Raw genomic sequence first — 20,103 nt, 5'->3', positions numbered from 1 at the left:
TTAGGGAAGTAGAAATAATTAAAAGTCCAGACAAAACTGTTGTCTAGCCCAAGACAACTTGGAAGGACATTAGGAAAAATATGACCTTCAGGGGTGATGATCTGGCCTGATTGAAGTACAGATACTGCTGGGAAATAGCAAGCTCTAAGGGCAGCTCAGTAGGTAGCAGCCTTAGCTTTGGGAGTAGTCACCCTAGTGGTATGGGGGTCAGGTCAGAAGATTATGAGGCACTCGCTTGCTGACCAGACTCCATCCCAGGCTATGGCTTCAGGCAAGGAAGAGTGAGCACACAGCACTATGGTTCAGTGCAGCAGAGGTGTAGGATCCTGCTGGTTGTGGTCAAAGAGAAGAGAGTGGAATCTTTGGTTTTGGTTCCAGGGCAGAGGGAATGACGTGCTTGCAGCCACCCTCAGGTGCAGGATGCTAAAGCATTTGCAGTAACAGTGGTGCTGGGGAGCCTAGCTGTGACTCAGGGGTGGACAGCAGTACCTGAGGTCACTTAAAGACCAGAGCATAAGCTGGAGGAACAGTGATCCTACCAGGACTTGGACTGTAGAACTACTAAGGAGAATAATTAAGGGGATACAGTAAAAGCAGTAGTCAGAGAAAAATGTATATATCTAAATGATTACATTGACAAAATAGAAAAAGAGCAGATCAATGATTGGTCATGCAATTAAAAAACCTAGAAAAAGGACAAATTAAAAATCTCTAATCAAACACCAAATTGCAAAGCCTGAAAATTAAAAGTGAGATTACTATAACTGAATATAAGAAAATTATTGAATTAATAGATAAAACTAGGAGTTGATTTTAGGAAAATTAATAAAATAGGTAAACCACTGGCTAATATGATTTTAAAAGGAGAAGAAAGCCAAGTCACTAGTATTAAAAATGAAAATGATAAATATAACACTAATTGAAGATGAAATTAAAGCAATTATTAGTAGTTATTTTGCCCAGTTGTATGCCAATAAATTTGATAGTTTAAGTGAAATGGAAGAATACTTACAAAACCATAAACTGCCCAGAATAACCAAAGAGGAAATAGAATGTCAAATAAACCTATTTTAGAAAAAGAAATTGAACAGGCCATAAATAAGCCTCCTAAGAAAAAAGCGCCAGGACCAGATGGACTTACAAGTGCATTCCACCAAACATTTAAAGATCAGTTAATTCCAACCTTAAGCAAATTATCTGGAACAATAAGCAAAGGAATCCTATGAAACTCCTTTCATGAAACAAATATGGTGCTGAGAGCTACATCAGGAAGAGCAAAAACAGAGAGAGAAAGAACACTGTCGACCAGTTTCACTAATGAATATGGATACAAAATTTCTAAATAAAATACTAGTTAGGAGACTATAACAATATACCGCAAAGATTATACATTATATGACCAAGTGGGGTTGATACAAAGAATTCAGGGTGGCTTCAATGTAACAAAAACTACTACCATAATTGATTATATTAATGTCACAAGTAACAAAAATCACATGATTATACCAATAAATGCAGGAAATGTTTTTTGACAAAATCCAACACATTTATATTAAAAATACTTGAAAGCATAGGCATAAATGTTTTTTTCTCTTCAAGTGACAAGAAGAGTCAATCTAAAGCCATCAACAAACATTATCTGTAATGGGGAAAACTAGAAGCCTTCCCATTAAGATCAGAAGTGAAACAAGTATAACCATTATTACCAGTGTTATTCAATATTATGATATAAAAGCTAGCAGTATCAATAAGAGAAAAAAAATGGAAAGAATCAGATATGGGTAACAAGGGAATAAAATGATCTCTTTTTGTAGATTATATGATGATGGTATAATTTAAAAATTTTAGAGATTCAACTAAAAAACTAGTTGAAACAATGAATAATTTTTAGCAAAGTAGCAGGATATAAAATAAACCCACATAAATCATTAGCGTTTCTATATATATATAGAAACCAACAAACCTCTGCAAGAAGAGATAGTAAAAAATGATTTATTTAAAATAATTATAGATAGCATAAAATACTTGCCAAGACAAATCCAGAAACTATATGAACATATTTATAAAACATATAAAAATATTTATACAAATAAAGTCAGGAGAAATAGATGGTCCAAACCAATATAATAAAAGTGAGAGCTCTACCTAAATTAATCTACTTATTTAGTGCCATTCCAATTAAATAACCAAAAAATTATGTTATGGAGCTAGAAAAAAATTATAATTTATTTGGAAGAACAAAAAGGTCAAGAATGTCAAAGGAATTAATGAAAAAATGTAAAAGAAGGTAGTCTAGCAGTACAATTATCAAAACTATCTGGTATTAGCCAAAGAATAGCCAGGAATAACTAAGGATCAGTGGAAGAGTACATATACAATACATAGTAGTAAATTATTATAGTAATCTTATGCTTGATAAATGTAAAGATTTAAGCTTTTGGGATAAGAATTCATATTTTGGTAAAAATTGTTGAGAAAACTAAAACTTAATCTGGCAGAAACTAGGTAGAGACCAATATCTTACACCATCTACCAAGACAAAGTCAATATGGATACATGACCTAGAAATAAAGGAAATATAAGTAAACTGGAAGAACATGGAATGTATATTATCTATCAGACTGATGGACAGAAGTCATGAATAAGCAAGATGTAAAGAGGATTATGAGATATAAAATGGATAATTTTGGTTATATTAAATTAAAAGTTTTTGTCCTAATAAAACCAATATAGGAGAAGGTGGAGACAAGATGATGGAGTAAAGGCAGGGACTCACTTGAGCTCTCCCCCAAACCCCTCCAAATACCTTTAAAAATGACTCTAAACAAATTCTGGAGCAGTAAAACCCACAAAAAAATGTACCAAAACAAATTTGTAATCCAAGACAACTAGGAAGGTTGGCAGGAAAGTTTTGTTGCACCAGGGTAAGAGAGGAGCACACAACAAGCCAGGGCAGACCAAGCCCCAGCATACCTGGAACAGGCCTCAGGGTGACTGAATCGCTGGTGGCAGTGGTGGTTTTCATACCTCTCAGCCCACAGACTTGAAAGACAACTTAGAAGGTCAGAAGGAAAGGTCTGTCACACCTGGGTGAGGGTGAAGTATAGCCAATGCAGGCCATGCCAGTACAGCCCTAGCCATAGTAAACCAGGAGCAGGCCTTGGGAGCCACTGGGTTAGCAGTGACAGCAGCAGCAGCTACTTCCCAGAGCTCTTAGCCTACAGAAGGTAATGGTGTTGAACAAATGGTCAGAGAAAGAATACAGGGGTCTTTTTGCTAGGATTGAGTGGGAACTCTGTTGCTTTGCCCATACTTGGATGCAGGGTCGCAGTTCTGGGTTGCAGTCCCAGGGTGAGAAGGAGAACTACCACAGACAAGCTTATGGTTATAGTAGAGGGTGTACCCTCCTCACAGTTCCATGGCAGAAAAGAGCACTCACAGACCAGAGCACTGACCAGTAAACACCTCTCCTTAGATCAGATCTACATAGCTTGTAGTCCACCAAGGATTATGGCTGGGTGGTGAAAAATGTAAAGGAAAACATCCTTTGTATGTAGAGAAAATCCTTCGGTGTGCAGCAAGAGGCCCAAGAATAATAAATAGCCATAGGCTACAAGTTGCGCAGGCCTGTCTTAGATTATAACAACTTGGAGGAACTGAAACTTATAGGTCCCTAGAAGTATCTCTGAAAACAGCTGCACAAATCCCTTTAAACTTGGGACAGTTTACCTTCCACTCTGGAAGGAGAGTCCTACTTTAACAAATAATTGAAAGTCAAGTAATAGACTAGGAAAATGAGCAAACAATGGAGAAAAGCAGAGAAAAAACTGACTATAGAAAGTTACTATGATGACAAGGAAGATCAAAACATATACTCAGAAGAAAATAACAAAGTCAAAGCTCTTAAGATTCAAAGCCTCTAAGAAAAATACAAGTTGGTCTCAGGTCACAGAAGAGCTCAAAAAGGGTTTTGAAAACCAAGTAAGAGAGGTAGAGGAAAAATCAGGAAGAGAAATGAAAGTAATGAAAGAAAATCATGAAAAATGAGCTAACAGCTTGGTAAAGGAAACACAAAAAATAATGAAGAAAATAACAACTTAAAAAACAGACTAGAAGAGTTGTGAACTAACCCAACTATTCTGGAGAGCAATTTGGAACTATTCCTAAAGGGCTATAAAGTTACATACCCTTTGGTCCAGCAATACCACTTCTAGGTCTGTACCCCAAAGAGATCATAAAAATGGGAACCCACATATACAAAAATATTTACAGCAGCTCTTTTTTGTGGTGGCAAAGAGTTGGAAATTGAGAAGATGCCCATCAATAGGGGAATGACTGAACAAGTTGTGGTATATCAATGTAATGGAATACTATTGTGCCATAAGAAATGATGAGCAGGAAAACTTCAGAAAAACCTGGAAAGACTTGCATGAACTGATGCTGAGCAAAGTGAGCAGAACCAGGAGAACGTTGTACACAGTAACAGCAATACTATGTGATGACTGACTTTGATAGACTTAGATCTTCTCAGCAATGCAATGATCTAAGACAGTTCCAAAAGACTCATGATGAAAAATGCTATCTACATCCAGAGAAAGAACTATGGAATCTCAATGCAGATTGATGCATACTATTTTCTTTCTCTTTTTCTTATGTTGTGGTTTTTTCCTTTGGTTCTGATTCTTCCTTACAACATGACTAATGTGGAAATGCGTTTAATATGATTGTACACATATAGCCTATACCAGATTGCATGCTGACTAGGGGAGGGAGAAGGAAAAGGAGGGAATGGAAAAATTTAGAACTCAAAATCTTATAAAAGTGAATGCTGAAAACTAAAAATAAACAAAAAAACCCAAGACTAACACACACACAAACACACACACACACACACACACACACACACACACTCACTCACTCACTCAAAACCAGACTAGGCCAAATGGTAAAAGAGGTTCAAAAAGCCAATGAGGAGAAAGCCTTAAAAAGGAGAATTAGACAAATGGAAAAGGAGTTCCAAAAGCTCACCGAAGAAAATAATTGCTTAAAAATTAGAATGGAGCAAATGGAAGCTAATGAATTTATGAGAAATTAAGAAACAATAAAACAAAACCAAAAGAATGAAAAAATAGAAGACAATGTAAACTATCTCACTGGAAGGACAACTGACCTGGAAAATGGATCCAGGAGAGAGAATTATTAAAAATTTGGGCTATCTGAAAGCCATGATTAAAAAAAAAAAGAGCTCAGATATCATATTTCAAGAAATCATCAAGGAAAACTGCCTTGATATTCTGGAACCAGAGGGTGAAATAGAAATTGAAAGAATCCACTAATCACCTCTTGAAAAAGATCCCTAAATGAAAACTGCCAGGACTATTATACCCAAATTCCAGAGTTCCCAGGTCAGGGAGAAAATACTGCAAGCAGTCAGAAAGAAACTATTCAAGTATCATGGAGCCACAGTCAGGGCAACACAAGATTGAACAGTTTCTAAAGGATCAGAGGGCCTGGAATATGATATTCTTGAGGGCAAAGAATCTAAGATCACAACCAAGAATCACCTGCCCAGCAAAACTAAGTATAATCTGTCAGAGGAACAAATGGACATTCAATGAGATGGAGGACTTTAAAGCATTCTTGATGAAAAGGCTGGAACTGAATAGAAAATTTTGTTTTCAAAGATAAGACTCAAAAAAAAAGCATAAAAAGGTAAACAGGAAAGAGAAATCATTAAGGGACTTACTAAGTTCAAACTCTTTACATTCCTATGTGGGAAGATGATACTTGTAAGACCTTTAAGACCTTTCTCATTATTAGGGTAGTTAGAAGGAGTATAGATAGACAGAGGGCACAGGAGTGAGTTGAATATAAACGGATGATATCTAAAAAATGAAATTAAGGGATGAGAGAGGAATGTATTAGGAGAAAGAGAAAGGGAGAAGTAGAATGGGGGTAAATTATCTCACATAAAAGAAGCAAGGAAAAAGCTTTTACAGTAGAGGGGAAGAAGGGGGAGTTGAAGTGGAGTATATGATCCTTACTTTCATCAGAACTGGTTCAAAGAGGGAATAATATACACACACAATTGGGTATAGGAATCCATCTTACTCTATAGGAAATTAGGAAGGGAAAGGGATAAAAGAAGGGCGAGGGATAATAGAAGGGAGCGCAGATTGGGAGAGGGGTAGTCAGAAGCAAAACACATTTGAAGACAGAGAGAATAGAATAAATGGGGGACTGGATGGAGGGAAATATAGTTAGTAATAGTAACTGTGAAAAAATTTTTGAAACAAGTTTTTCTGACAAAGGCCTTATGTCTCAAAAAGCCAAATTCATAAAAAAAAAGTCATTCTCCACTTGATAAATGATCAAAAAATAGCAAGTTAGTTTTCAGAAGAAGTAATCAAAGCTATCTATAGCCATACTCTAACTTAGGACTGATTGGAGAAATGCATATTAAAACAATTTTGAGATAATACCTCATACCTATTAGAATGGCTAATAGGACAGAAAAGGTAAATGACAAATGTTGGAGGGGATATGGGAAAAATTAGACATTTATGCACTGTTGGTAGAGTTATGACCTAATTCAGCCATTCTGTAAAGCAATTTGGAGCTATGACCAAAAGCCTATAAAATCATGCATACCCTTTGACATAGCAATACTAGGTCTGTATCCCAAAAGAGAAAATTAAAAAGGATAAAGACCTATATGTACAAAAACCTTTATAGCAGCTCTTTCCTGCGGGCAAAGAATTAGAAATTGAGAGTTGCTCATCAATTTGGGAATAGCTGAACAAGCTGAGGTACGTGATTATGATGGAATACTACTGTACCATAAGAAATGATGAGCAGGATGCTCTCAGAAAAACCTGGAAAGACTTGCATGGGCTGATGCAAAGCGAAATATATTGTAAACAAAGTAGCAGCAACATTGTAAGATGATCAGCTATGAATGACAGATATTCTCAGCAATACAACAATCCAAGACAACTCTGAAGGACTTAAGATAAAAAGTGCTATCCATCCCCAGAGAAAGAACTGATGGTATCTAAATACAGACTGAAGCATACTAGTTTTTTTTTTTTACTTTTCTTGAGTATTTTTTGTCTGTTTCCTTTCACTACATGACTATTAAGGATATGTTTTGCATGACTACACATCTATAACCTATATCAAATTGCTTGCCTTCTCAATGAGGTTGGGGAGGGTGGAAGGGAGATAATTTAGAATTCAAAGTTTTAAAAACAAAAGCTAAAAATTGTTTCTATATGTAACAGAGGGAAAAAAATACTAAACAAACAAAAAAAATACTAAATAAAACAAATAAAACCAATGTAGTCAAAATTAGAAGGAAAGCAGAAAATTGGAAAAAAATTATAAACAATTCTCATAGAGAACCTTGTCAAATTTATAAGAATATGAGTCATTCTCCAACTGACAAATAGTCAAAGAATATGGACAAGAGGTTTTGGAGGAAGAAATCAAAGCTATCTATAGTCATGTAATAATGAAATGCAAATTAAAACAATTCTGAGATACTATCAGATTGGCTAAAAGGATAAAAGGGGAAGATGATAAATATTGGAGGGTATATGAAAAATTGGGACACTAATACACTGTTGGTGGAACTATGAATTGATCTAACCATTTTGGAGAGAATTGATTATGTCTGAAGAGTTATCAAATCATAAATACCCTTTGACCCAGCTTTAGGTCTGTTTTCCAAAGAGATCAGGAAAAAAGGAAAAGAACCTATATGTTCTGAAATATTTATAGCAATCCTTTGTGGTATCAAAGAACTGTAAATTGAGAGGAATGGATCATTTGGGGAATGGCTGAATAAGTTGTGGTTTATCATTGTGATGGAATACTACTGTGCTGTAAGAAATGGTGAGCAGTTTGATTTTTAGGAAAGCATGAAAAGACTTGCATGAAATAATGTAGAGTGAAATAGACAGAACCAAGAGAAAGCCAAACACAGTATCAGCAAAACTTTTAGAAAAGTAAAGGTGAATGACTAAGCTATTCTGCGTTATATGAATATTCAAATCAGCAAAGGACCTGTACAGGAAGATGCTATATACTTCTAGAGAAAGAACTGATATATGGAACTATGTTTTGCATAATTTCACACACACACACATATCTGTGTGTTCCTTTTTGAGAATGAATGATAAATAATAAAAATATCTGTGTCAAATGCTGGCTTTCTCTAGTGCAGGGTTGGGGGGTAGGGAGACAGTCTGGAACTTTCAATGTAGTGAAAAAAATTTTAAAAAAGAATGGTGGAAATGTAGTTGTGTTAGTAGGCAGCAGGGAAGAAACTAGTAGATAAGGAGAGATTGAAAATTAGAGAGGGGCTGATAATGGAGAAAATCTGATAGAGAAGATAGAGAGACAGGGATGGAGAGTACATTTAGAGTCAGTCAATCACTAAATATTAATTAAGCAATGTGTGCCGGGCTCTGCTCTCAAGGAGCTTACAATCTAATTGGGGAGACAAGCAAACAAATATGTACAAACAAGGAATATCAAAGGTAAACAGGAAATAACTGACAGAGGGAAGAAGCTGGAATTAAGAGGGATTGGGAAAGTCTTTTTGTAGAAGGTGGGATTTTAGTTAGGACTTGAGGGAAACCAGGAGGTAAAACTAATTAGGGAGAACATTTCAGGGATAGGAGACAGCCAGAGAAAATGCCCAGAGCTGAGGGTTGCAGTCTTGTTCATGGAACAGTAAGGATGCCAGTGTCACTGGACTGAAGAGTATGGGGTTGGGGGGTGAGGGATAGAAAAGATGGGGGTAGTATAGGGTATAAGAGACTCAGAAGATGAGGGGTTAGGCTATGAAAAGCTTTGAATGTCACACAGAGGACTTTGTATCTGATACTGGAGATCATAGGGAATCATTGAAGTTTACTGAGTAGTGGTGGGAATGTGTGAGATGGTTGAAAACACAATTTAAGAAAATCTCTGGCAGCTGAGTAGAGGATGGACTGGAGTGGTGAGAGACTTGTATAGAGAGACTATTGCAATAGTCCAGGCATGAGGTGATGAGGGCTTGCACCAGGGCAATGGTAGTAACAGAGGATAGAAGGGGTTGTATTTGAGAGATGCTACAAAGGTGAAATCAAAAGACTTCGGTAACAGATGGAAATATGGAGGATGATAGTGAAGAGTCGAGGAGGACATCACCTAGGTTACAGGCTTAAGGCAATGGGAGGATGGTATTGTCCTCAAAAGTTATATGGAAGTTTGGAAGGGGAATGGTTTAAGGAAAAGATAGTGAGTTCAGTTTGGTACATGTTGAACTTAAGATGTCTACTGTCTGCCAGATATCCAGTTTTAGATTCCTGAAAGGTAGTTGGACATGTGAAAGTGGAAGTCAACAGAGAGGTTAGGGCTGGATAGATAAATTTGAGAATCATCAGCAAAAAGATGATAATTAAACTCATAGGAGCAGATAAGTTCAGCAAATGAAGTAGTATAGAGGGAGAAGAGGGCCCAGGACAGAACCCTGTGGACACCCAAGATTGGTGGTCATGACCTGGGTGAGGGTCCAACAAAGGAGACTGAGAAGGAATGCTCAAATGGACAGGAGGAGAACCAGGAGGTGTCCTGAAAACCTAGAGAGAGAGTATCAAAGAGCACAGGGTGTTTGACAGTGTCAAAGACTGCAGAGAGGTCAAGAAGAGTGAGAATCAAGAAAAGACCATTTGATTTGGCATTTAGGAGATCATAAGACTTTGGAGAAAGAAATGTTGGTGGAATGATGAGGTCAAAAAGTCAAATTGAAAGGGATTAGGAAGAAAGTTGGAGGAGAGGAAGTAGAGATATGTATTGTAGATGACCTTGTCAAGGAGTTTCGCTACACAGGGTAGAAGATAAGGGGGATGGAAAGATTAAGTGAGAGTTTGTTGAGAATGGGGAAAACATGGGCATGTTTATAGGCAGTAGGGAAGGAATCAGTAAATGGAGAGAGTAAAGATAAGTGAAAGAGTGGAGATGGCAGAAGAAGTAATCAGTTGGAGGAGATAAGATGGAATAGGATCATTTTTGTCCATGGAGGTGTTTGCCTTGGCAACTAATTAGTATATGAGACATGATTTGACCTCAGGCCTTCCTGACTCCAAGTCCAGGGTTCTATTAACTACATCATTCTTTCCCTGTCCAAAGGCTACCTCATCATATGCCTGCCTAAAGTCCTAATTCCTTAATAAGTCTTCTCCATCCACTCTAGCTCTCACTACTCTTTCTCTTTCCTAAGTTCTTAGGGTCTTTTTAATCTCTGCCGTCTCATTTTCTTACCAGGAACAGAATACCACAATTCACATTGGGAAAGTGCTTGCTCTTTTGCTGGAAAAATTAATTAATTAATTTTTGACATTCACTTTTATAAGATTTTGAGTTCTAAATTTTCCCCTCCTGCTTCTCTCTACCTCTTCCCCAAGACAGGATGCAATCTGATATAGGTGATATGTACAATCATATTAAACATTTCCACTTTAGTCATGTTGTGAAAGAAGAATCAGAACAAAAAAGAAAAAACACGAGAAAGAAAAAAACAAATGAACAAAAAGGAGAAAATAGTATGCTTCAATCTTCATTGACCTCAAAGTCCCTTCTCTAGGTGTGGTTAGCATTTTCTGTCATGAGTCTTTTGGAGTTGTCCTAGAACATTGCATTGCTGAGAAGAGCTAAGTCTATCAGTCAGTTGCAATACATTGTTGCTATTACTATGTACAATGTTCAGGGTAGTGCTTTCTGTTTTACAAAGTGCCTTCCTCCCAACCGCCCTGGGAGATAGGTGGTAGGTAGTATTCCAAATACATGTCTTCACGTAATACATATATGTCTTCATTTTCTGATAACTATCTCCTCTTCCTCCCCTGCCATAGGCATCTTGGCAAAAACAAACCAACCAGCCATCCCCCAAGCCAAACAAAAACAAACACAACGAAAAACTCTAGAGGGCTTATAGAATCAGCCTGTGCCTTCAGAAGCTGAGTAACTGAAGAAGCTATGAACAGCAGGAACAAGTTAAATGGAACTGATCCTGGGAGGTGTTATATTGACAGGCTGGAATGACCTGCCAAATAGTATCTTCCCAGCCCCAGAATATTTTTCTCATCATTCTTTGAACTACACTATGTAAAAAGCACTGAATAATCTATCAAAAAGTTATTTTAAAATGCACAGCAATAAAAGTTTTTCATTTACACATTAGTATGAATTAGTATGCTCAGTTTATTTCACTACTGTCACCTGAGATCTGGTGTACTGAAAAAAAGGAAGTTTTAGGTTTATGGGTGTATAAATGAGATGGGGAATGGGGTGCTATGTGGGGGTGTGAAGGAAATTTTAGAGCATGAAGCATGTTGGAGGTAAAGCAGACCCAGGCTGGGGTACTTTACTTAATGCATCAAGAAGGTATTGGGAAAGGTGGTAATACAGTAGAATAAAGAAAAATAGGAGATGTCCATATTTCCATATTTTGCCAAGAACTTGCCCTCTACAAAAAAAAGAGGATATGATTTTTAATTTCTTCTCCTTTCCTTTTCCTTGTGTACTACTATGTAGCTCCACATTTCCAGGTACCAGAATTCAATTTAGTACTGTAAATACCATAGTTCAGTTATACTTAGATTAAATAAGTTCTGCGGGCTGGTATCAGAACCTTATTGGATAGATTCTTTAGAGCATAGTTTCTATGGGAAAACATGGGGGGGGGGAGGCGGGTTCTACACATCAGTCAACTCGTGGAATAAGTTTTTGGTAGTTTTTGTTATTGTTGTTGAATTTTTAAAAATATGTCTATATATTTTGATACCTCACTGAATTGGCAAGCTCCCTGGGGAGTAGCTAACATGTTTTATATGTCTTTGAATCTCCCCCCAGCATCTAATACAAAGTACAAATTGAATGGATAAATGAAAAATAACATGTTATGATTTTTTAGCAACAGATTTCCTAAATATGTTTGAGATATTAAAATTATATTCCCCAGGCTCAAACGAAGACATGATAAGGGAAAGAGCCCAGAAGTTTGCTGAGCAGCAAGGAGGAAACCACAAAAATATTGCATATGGCTAGATAATTATAATATGATTTCCAGAAAAAGCACTTAGTTTTTTACTAATATTTAAAGTGTTAATTTTAAAAAATAAATTTTATTGATATTTTTGTTTTTATATCACCTAAATTTTCCCCCATCCTTTTTTCTGCCCCTGTCAGAGAGCCATGTTTTGGCATAAATGATATTCTTAAAAGAAAAGCAAAAGGGAAGAAGAGAAAAATCAATCAGCAAAACTGATGAATACATTCAAAAAAATCTGAATGTACATGCAATGCTCCACATTTGTGGACCTTCCATGACTTCTGGGGAATAGGAGAAACTGCCTTTTCATATCTCTTCTTTGGAGACATGTTTTAAATGTCTCACTTAAATGTGTCAAGCTCAAATAGAAATGAGGGCCACTAAACTGCACATGCACATAGTCACTTAGATAACCACAAATTAACATTATCTATGTTTTATTATATTGTTATTTTGTTTAAATATTTAATATTTTCCAATTACATATTAATGTGGTTCCTGATAAGTGTTGACCAGTGTTTGACACCTCTGCTTTAAGTAACTGATTTTTAATAAGTTTTCTGTTTAATATACAAACATCAAGCTCAAAATAAAATATCATTTTTGAAATAGTTCATAGTAATCACTTTGGCTGCTTTCCAAGTAGCAAAAAAAATTTAAAAGCTTTTAAATATTCTGTTGTTCCTCAATGTGATGATTGATCCTAGTTTGTGGTCTCCTTATGGCTTAGAAGTGACATGAAAGTTACGGAGGGAAAACAGAAAGTTTGGCTTGTCTTACAAATCTGCAAAGACTTGCACTCAGCTAAATTTGGACATACTTATCACTAAAAGGATAACTGCCAGGTCTTTGGGTTCAGGGTTTGTTTTTGTTTTTTTATTTTTATTTTTATTTTTTGCTCTTAGCAACTCATGTCTAACCACTAAGGTAGGGAAGGGACTGTAATCAGCATTGGTAGAGTAGCTTTATTATGGATACTACAGAGCTTCTGGAGTATTGAAGCCTTCTACTGTCATTATTAGATAGGAGTAATATGTCCAAAAAAACTCAAATCCCATCATTATTCTTTGAGGAATCTAGCCTTAAGTCATTTTAGTTTACTAGCAGAATACTTGAGAAGTACCAAGTTATAATGGCATAGATTTGAATGATAAGGACCTGGATTCTAATCCCATCTCTACGTCTTTTTCCCTTTATCACCTTGGGTGAATTATTAATCTTTTTTAGGACTCAGTTTCTTTACCTTTAAACTGAAGAATGATGTGATAGTGAATAGAGCTCTGGACTCAGTCAGAAATGTTTAAATCCTACCTCAGATGCTTAATAGCTGTATAATTCTGGACAAATCTCTTCAATTCTCTGTCCCCTATTTTAAAAATAAGAGCCTCTAAGCTCCCTTTCAATCTGAAATCCTCTGATCCTCTGATTACATATACTCTCTAATGTTTCTTCCAGTTCTAAATCTGATAATCCACTATTGAGACAGAACTAAGGCTATAAAATGCCTATACATGCTCAAAAGTACCTTTACAAACAAATTCAAATGTTTGTTAAGCTCCTACCTAGAAGGTTCAATGGCAGTCACTGACAGAAGATTCACAGTTTAGATAATTCATGGATAAAATATGAAGCTTGTTGTCCAATGGGCTATAAGATAATTCTCCAGAATGTATGGCAGGTACAGTAGAGAAACACAGAATTAAGTACTCAGGACAATCTGAGAGGAAACTGATATTACCAGTATTCAGGATCAGTGAAGAATTTCTGGAGGAAGTGACTTTTAAGCCAGGATTTAATGACTGGGTGTAGGTAAAGTAGGGGGAGTATAGTAGTAGGTGAAGGGGGGAGAGTATAGTTTAAGAGGTTCTGGGAACTGTATGAGTAAAAGACATTATGTCTGGAAAACAACAAGTGCACTCATAGGACAGAATAGTATAGCTTGACTAAGAATGAGAAAACTTTGGAAGGGCAAAGAGGCAACTGTGTGTGGAAGGCTTTGAATGTTAGGAATAGGAGTCTGAATGTTCCCTGATAGCCACTAGGAATCAGGGAAGATTTTTATGAGCAAAAGACTGACATAAACATAAGCTTAGAAGATTAATTTCAGGTTGTTGATATGAGAGATGGATTGGAGTAGGGCAAGAATGGAGGTGGAGAACAGATACAAGACAGCAGAGAGAAACCAGAAAGAATACCACTACTGTGGTAGTCTGGGTGACTGGTAAGTAATGAGATTGGGGTGATGCCCACGTGCAAAGGAAAGAGAGAACAGATGCAAGCCTTGTTAAAGAGATGGAACTGACAAGGTTTGTGTTAGCTTGTATACGAGAGGTGAGATGAACAATTTATACAATAATGTAGGGGGAAAGGGAGAAGGGATAAAACATTTATGAAGCACTCACTATGTGCCAGACGCTCTGCTATTAGCTTAACCAATATTATCTCATTTGATAAGATATCAACCCAGTGAGGTAGGTGCTGTTAGTTTTTGAAAGACTTAAGAGCTCTTATCAGTGTAAAGATTGATTGTAGGATTCCAGAGGACTGAGGATGAAACATGGTACCCACCTCCTGCCAGAGAGGTCATAGCTTGAAGATGCAAAATGAGACATATATTTTTGTACATGGCCAATGTGAGTTGATTTACTTGACTATTCATGTTTTTATGAGGGTTTTCTTTTTCTTTTTTGTTCAACTGGGGAATGGAGAGGTGAGAAGGAGAGAAAATAAAAGCTTATTAATTTAAAAAATTACTCTTAAAATAAATAAATAAAATGAGAGATGAAGGAGAGAAAAGAAGCAAAGACCATACCAAGGTTTCAAATATAGTAGACTGGAAGTGTGCTGGGACCACTGACAGAAACAAACAAAAGCATACACCGCATCCCCCCCCCCCCCCCCCCCACACATGCACACACACAAATATATATTCAGGAGAATAAGCAGGTTTGGGAAAAGATCGAATGCTAAGTTTTAGACCTGTTGACTTTCAGGTAGTGGTGAAATCCAGGTAAAGATGTTCTATGTGCAAGTGGAAAAATCTTATAATTAAAGTCAGGGGAGTGAATGAGATTGTCAGATTTTTTTTTGGAGGGGAGGCAATCAGGGTTAAGTAATTTGTCCAAGGTCACACAGCTAAGAAGTGTCACGTGTCTGAGTCCAGATCTGAACTCAAGTCCTTCTGATTCCAGGGTCAGCACTCGCTTCCTTGGGCCACCTAGCCACCCTCAATGAAAGACACTCTCAAGAGAGAAAAGAGGAAACGGCCAAGAACAAAACCATAGGAATATCAGCTTTAGGGGGAAGAAAACTATTCTCTATTTTGAGGCTTTAAAGAGATCAGGAGTTAGAGAAGGAGTCAGTGAAGGAAAATTAGAGAGGTAGGGAGAGAATCAGGAAAGTCTTGTGTCTCTTAAACAAAGTGAAAGTGCTGCAGAGAAGTTAAAAAAAGATTGATAAAAGGTTACTGAATTTAGCGACTGGCAGATTATTGGTGATCCCTGAGAAACGAATTTTAGTAAAGTGGTGAGAAGTCAGAGATATAGTAGAAGTCTTCATGTAGATATTTTCCCCTCAGAAATTTAGCAGCAAAAAGGAAAAAAAAATGGCTGGATGAGGCCAAAAGACTTTTTTAGGATTAGGGTGACCTTGAGCTTGCAGATAAGGAGTCACTGGAAAAGGAGAGATAGTAGATGCTTGGGAAAGGGGGGGGGGGGGGGGGGGGGTGAATGCTAGAGAAACATCCTTCGGGTGTGTGACCAAAGGTAGAAGTTGAGGGATTAGCCTCAGGGAAGAGTAAGGGGAATCAGAGACTAAGTAATTTACTGCAAGTATGGGGATAGAGCTGGGTATAAGTGGGCAATAAGATGAAAAGGAAAGGTCATTGTGGGGAATGGCATAGGAAGTCAAGAGTAGAGTGCCTGCAGAAATGAATTCAAAAGAAACATGGCAGGAGGTATGTAGGTGCTTCAGGTATCTGTGAAAAGGCATATTCATGAATGATGTTTAAAAAAATGTTAACTTCTTTTACAATGAGAAATGAACATGTTTTTCAAAATGAAGGAAGAGAACTCTGAAGTTAGTTTTTAGTCTGTCACTGAATATTCTTTAATAGGGGAATGGAACATTTTAAGTGCACATCCATCACTAACACTGTGATATTAAGCTAGATGAACTACAAACAATTTTGCTATCATATTGGAGAACATATAGATTATCTCTGTGCTAACAAATTCTAGATTATGAATTGCTTATCTTTGCTAAGTCCTTTTTTTTCAGCTAGCTTTGAAATAAAATGTTTAGAAAAATCTGCATTTTGGTAAACAAGTCCTACTCTTAATCTACACAGACATGTATTATGTATGTATGTATATATACACACGTACAATATCCAGTTCTCACTTACTCACTTCTTTTGCCTGCCCTCCAATCCCCATTTAGATTCCAAGTAATTTAGAAATTCATAGGATCATAGACCTAAAGGTGGAAGGGACATTAGGGGACATGTAGTCCTGCCTTCCCACCTGCCTCAACCATTTTATTTTATTTATTTTTTTTTTTTTTTAATTTTTTTTAATGTTTAACAATCACTGCCATACAATTGCGATTTTATCCCTCCCCACCCACCCCCCACTACCTCCCTCCCTCCCCACGACTGCATACAATTCTGTATAGATTCTACATATACTTTCCTATTGAGTATATTTTCACTATAGTGATGCTATGTAGTCAGACTAAGATAAATGAAAGAATCCGTATTACAAATCAGAACATGATACACAAACAGATACACATACACAAACATGATCTGCTACATTATGTGAGTGACTTCCATATTTCTCTCTCTGAGTGTGGAAGGTATTTTGCCTTGAGGTCCACCATTGGGATTTTTTTTTTTTTTCAGAAGTTCTTGTGTTATTACAAAAATCTAAGTCTACCAGAAAAAACTCTCACACACTGTGGTTGTTGCTGTGCATAAAGTTCTCCTGGTTCTGCTCCTTTCACTCAGCATCAGGTCATATAAGTCCTTCCAGGCCTCTCTGAAGTCTTCTTGTTCATCATTTCTTATGGCACAATAGTACTCCATTACATTCATATACCATAATTTATTCAGCCATTCCCCAATTGATGGACATCCCCCTGACTTCCAGTTTTTGGCAACTACATAGAGTGCTGCTATAAATATTTTTGTACATGTGGGACCCTTTCCCATTTTTATGATCTCTTGGGAATATAGTCCTAGTAGCGATATTGCTGGGTCAAAGGGTATGCACATTTTTGTAGCCCTTTGGGCATAGTTCCAAATTGCTCTCCAGAATGGTTGGATGCGCTCACAGCTCCACCAACAATGAATTAGTGTTCCAACTCTCCCACATCCTCTCCAGCATTTATCATTTTCTTGTTCTGTCATGTTTGCCAATCTTATAGGTGTGATGTGGTACCTCAGAGTTGTTTTGATTTGCATCTCTCTAACCAATAGTGATTTAGAGCATTTTTTCATATGATTATAGATAGCTTTAATTTCTTCCTCTGAAAATTGCCTGTTCATATCCTTTGACCATTTATCAATTGGGGAATGACTTGTATGATTATACATTTGGGTCAGTTCTCTATATATTCTAGAAATGAGGCCTTTATCCCCGAGCTTAGCTGTAAAAATTTTTTCCCAATTTACTACATCCCTCCGGATTTTGGTTGCATTGGGTGCCTCAACCATTTTAAAGAGAAAGAAACTGAGGTTCGGGGATATTAAGTAACTGGCCCAAGGTCACAGAGATACTAAATGTCAGAGCTTGAACATTCAGAAACCAATTTTGTTTCTTCATATGTAAAATTCCTATAGTCTACACTAGTGGTTCTCAAAGTGTGTTCTGCAGACCTGTGGGGGCTTTTGAGGCCCTTTCAAGGGGTCAATGAGATAAAACTATTTCATAATGCTGAGATATTATTTGTCTTTTTTACTCTCATGCTCTTATGAGTGTACATTGATTGGAGTTTTCTAAAGACCACATGATCTATTAATTAAAGATTTAGTTGTGAACATGAAGACTGAGTTAATATTTCATCTGAAGAACTGTATTTTTTTGCCTTTTCTACAGACAGGGCTTGACTTTCTCTTCTCCTTGTATATATATTGTGTCCAATATCAGTACCAACTAATCCCTGAAGATCTTTTATGTGAATGTTTGGTAGCAAATGTAATTGATGGCAAAATGTTCAAAGTATTTAAATAACCTTCTTTGAATCTTGTGGTCTATCCAGGAATAATTGTGTTGACATTAGCAATGATGGTACAAAAGCAAGGATGGGTAAGATTGCTGATATTTTAGTAAAAATGAAGGTAGTGGCACCAAACTGTACTAGCAACCACTGTGGTTTTCACTGCCATGCACACTCTTTCTCTCTCTCTCTTTTGTTCTCTCTCTCTCCCCCTTCCCTCCTCTCTATAGCTATAAGTGTAAGTATATATACACATACACACACATATATAAACTACGTGTATAGATACATATGTGTGTATACACATGTGCATACAAATACACACACATGCAAGTTTCACTTAAGAATGTCTTTGATGAAGCCACAAAATTATTAACTATTCTTTCAATATTCTGTGTGATGAAACGACTACATACAATGGTTTCTCAAGGAAAAGCAGTCAGGCTACTGAGTTGTTAGCTGAACTGGTGGCTTTTTTTTAATAGAACACCATTTTTACTTGAAAGAGCAATTGACAAGCTATGGTTATGCAGACTTGGATTTTTGGCAGGCATTTTCTCAAAATGAACCCAATGTATCTGTTCCTTCAAGGGGAACAACTGTTAGTATTTGTTGCCAATCATAAAATTAAGTTTTCAAGCAAAATTTTGAATTTTGGAAAACTTGTATCTACCACTGTGAACTTGATAACTTCCCAATATTTCATGAGTTTTCTGGTAAGACTGGTGGTGATTTTTTAAAAATATAGTCTACGAGAGTGTCAACATTTGGAATATTTACACAATTCAGTGAACCAGTTGCACTTCCCTCCCCCCCCCTCAAATGACCAATGCATACTGTTATGAAAACATTCATGCTTAAGATGCATTCAGAGTGCAAGAAAGACCAGTGAAGCATTAAAAATTCATTGATATAGCTTCAGATTGCACATTGCAGCTAATATTTAAGAAACTATTACTTGTCAAGTTTTGGTATAACATCAAAGAAAAATATCCACAATTATCTGTAAAGTTTATTAAAATACTCCTTTCCCTTTCACTTACTTATCTGTGTAAGGCTGGAATTTCTTCATATACTTCAACTAAAGATACTTCATATACAGCAACTAAAATAATATATCACAACATATTAAATGCAAATATGATAATCTAGTTTTCATCCATCAAACATTAAAGAAATGTGCAAAAATATGGAAAACCATACCATTCTTCTCACCAAAGTTTTTGGAAAATATAGTTAGTTTTTACAAAAAGATGTAATTTATATGAACATGGACTTATTATTGCTATTTTTAAATGAATTAATAAATATTTTAAAATTTTATCATTTAAAATTTCTAACAATGGTAAATATAAGCCACATAAACAGAAGCTCTTTGGGATTCTCAATAATTTTTAAGTGTATAAAGGAGTCTTAAGAAGAGACCAAAAAGTTTGAGAACTACTGGGCTACTGTACTGATTATTTCTACTTTTGCATTTCCATAGTCTTTTGTAATCTTGTTTCTTTTACTTTACTGAATTAATTCATTCCAATGTCACATTGACCTTAGTCCCCGGAATTCCTTGACTCTAAGTGGTTCTCTGCTTGCATCTTTCACTCCTATACCCTGTTTTTCTTTCCTCCTTTATCCAATATTGAAGCTTTCCTAAAGGACCTGTCATCAGTCCTCTTATCTTTAGTCTCTACATTCTCTTTCTTATCTATTCTTATGGTGTAAATATTTACTTCTTTGTGGGACATTCTGTATCTCCTACTATAACTCCTCTGAACTTCACATTTCCA

At 36.4% G+C, this 20,103-nt stretch overlaps 1 protein-coding gene across 2 annotated transcripts in view; it reads right to left on the bottom strand.

The window, feature by feature from the left end:
* APELA (apelin receptor early endogenous ligand) overlaps nt 1-20,103 on the bottom strand; it is a 50,759-nt gene that overhangs the window by 23,684 nt on the left and 6,972 nt on the right. The window contains exon 3 of one of the 2 annotated variants that reach the window (XR_011969762.1): nt 19,363-19,424. The exons of the other annotated variant lie outside the window; for it this stretch is intronic. The gene's annotated coding sequence lies outside the window, so the exon portion shown is untranslated. The remainder of the gene's footprint in view (nt 1-19,362; nt 19,425-20,103) is intronic. 2 annotated transcript variants of the gene reach the window in all.

Source organism: Notamacropus eugenii, chromosome 6, assembly GCF_028372415.1.
Source record: "Notamacropus eugenii isolate mMacEug1 chromosome 6, mMacEug1.pri_v2, whole genome shotgun sequence".
In the NCBI taxonomy this organism is placed as follows: Eukaryota; Metazoa; Chordata; class Mammalia; order Diprotodontia; family Macropodidae; genus Notamacropus; species Notamacropus eugenii.
The sequence above is the reverse complement of the archived record's forward strand: the minus strand, read 5'-3'. Positions and strand labels throughout refer to the sequence as shown.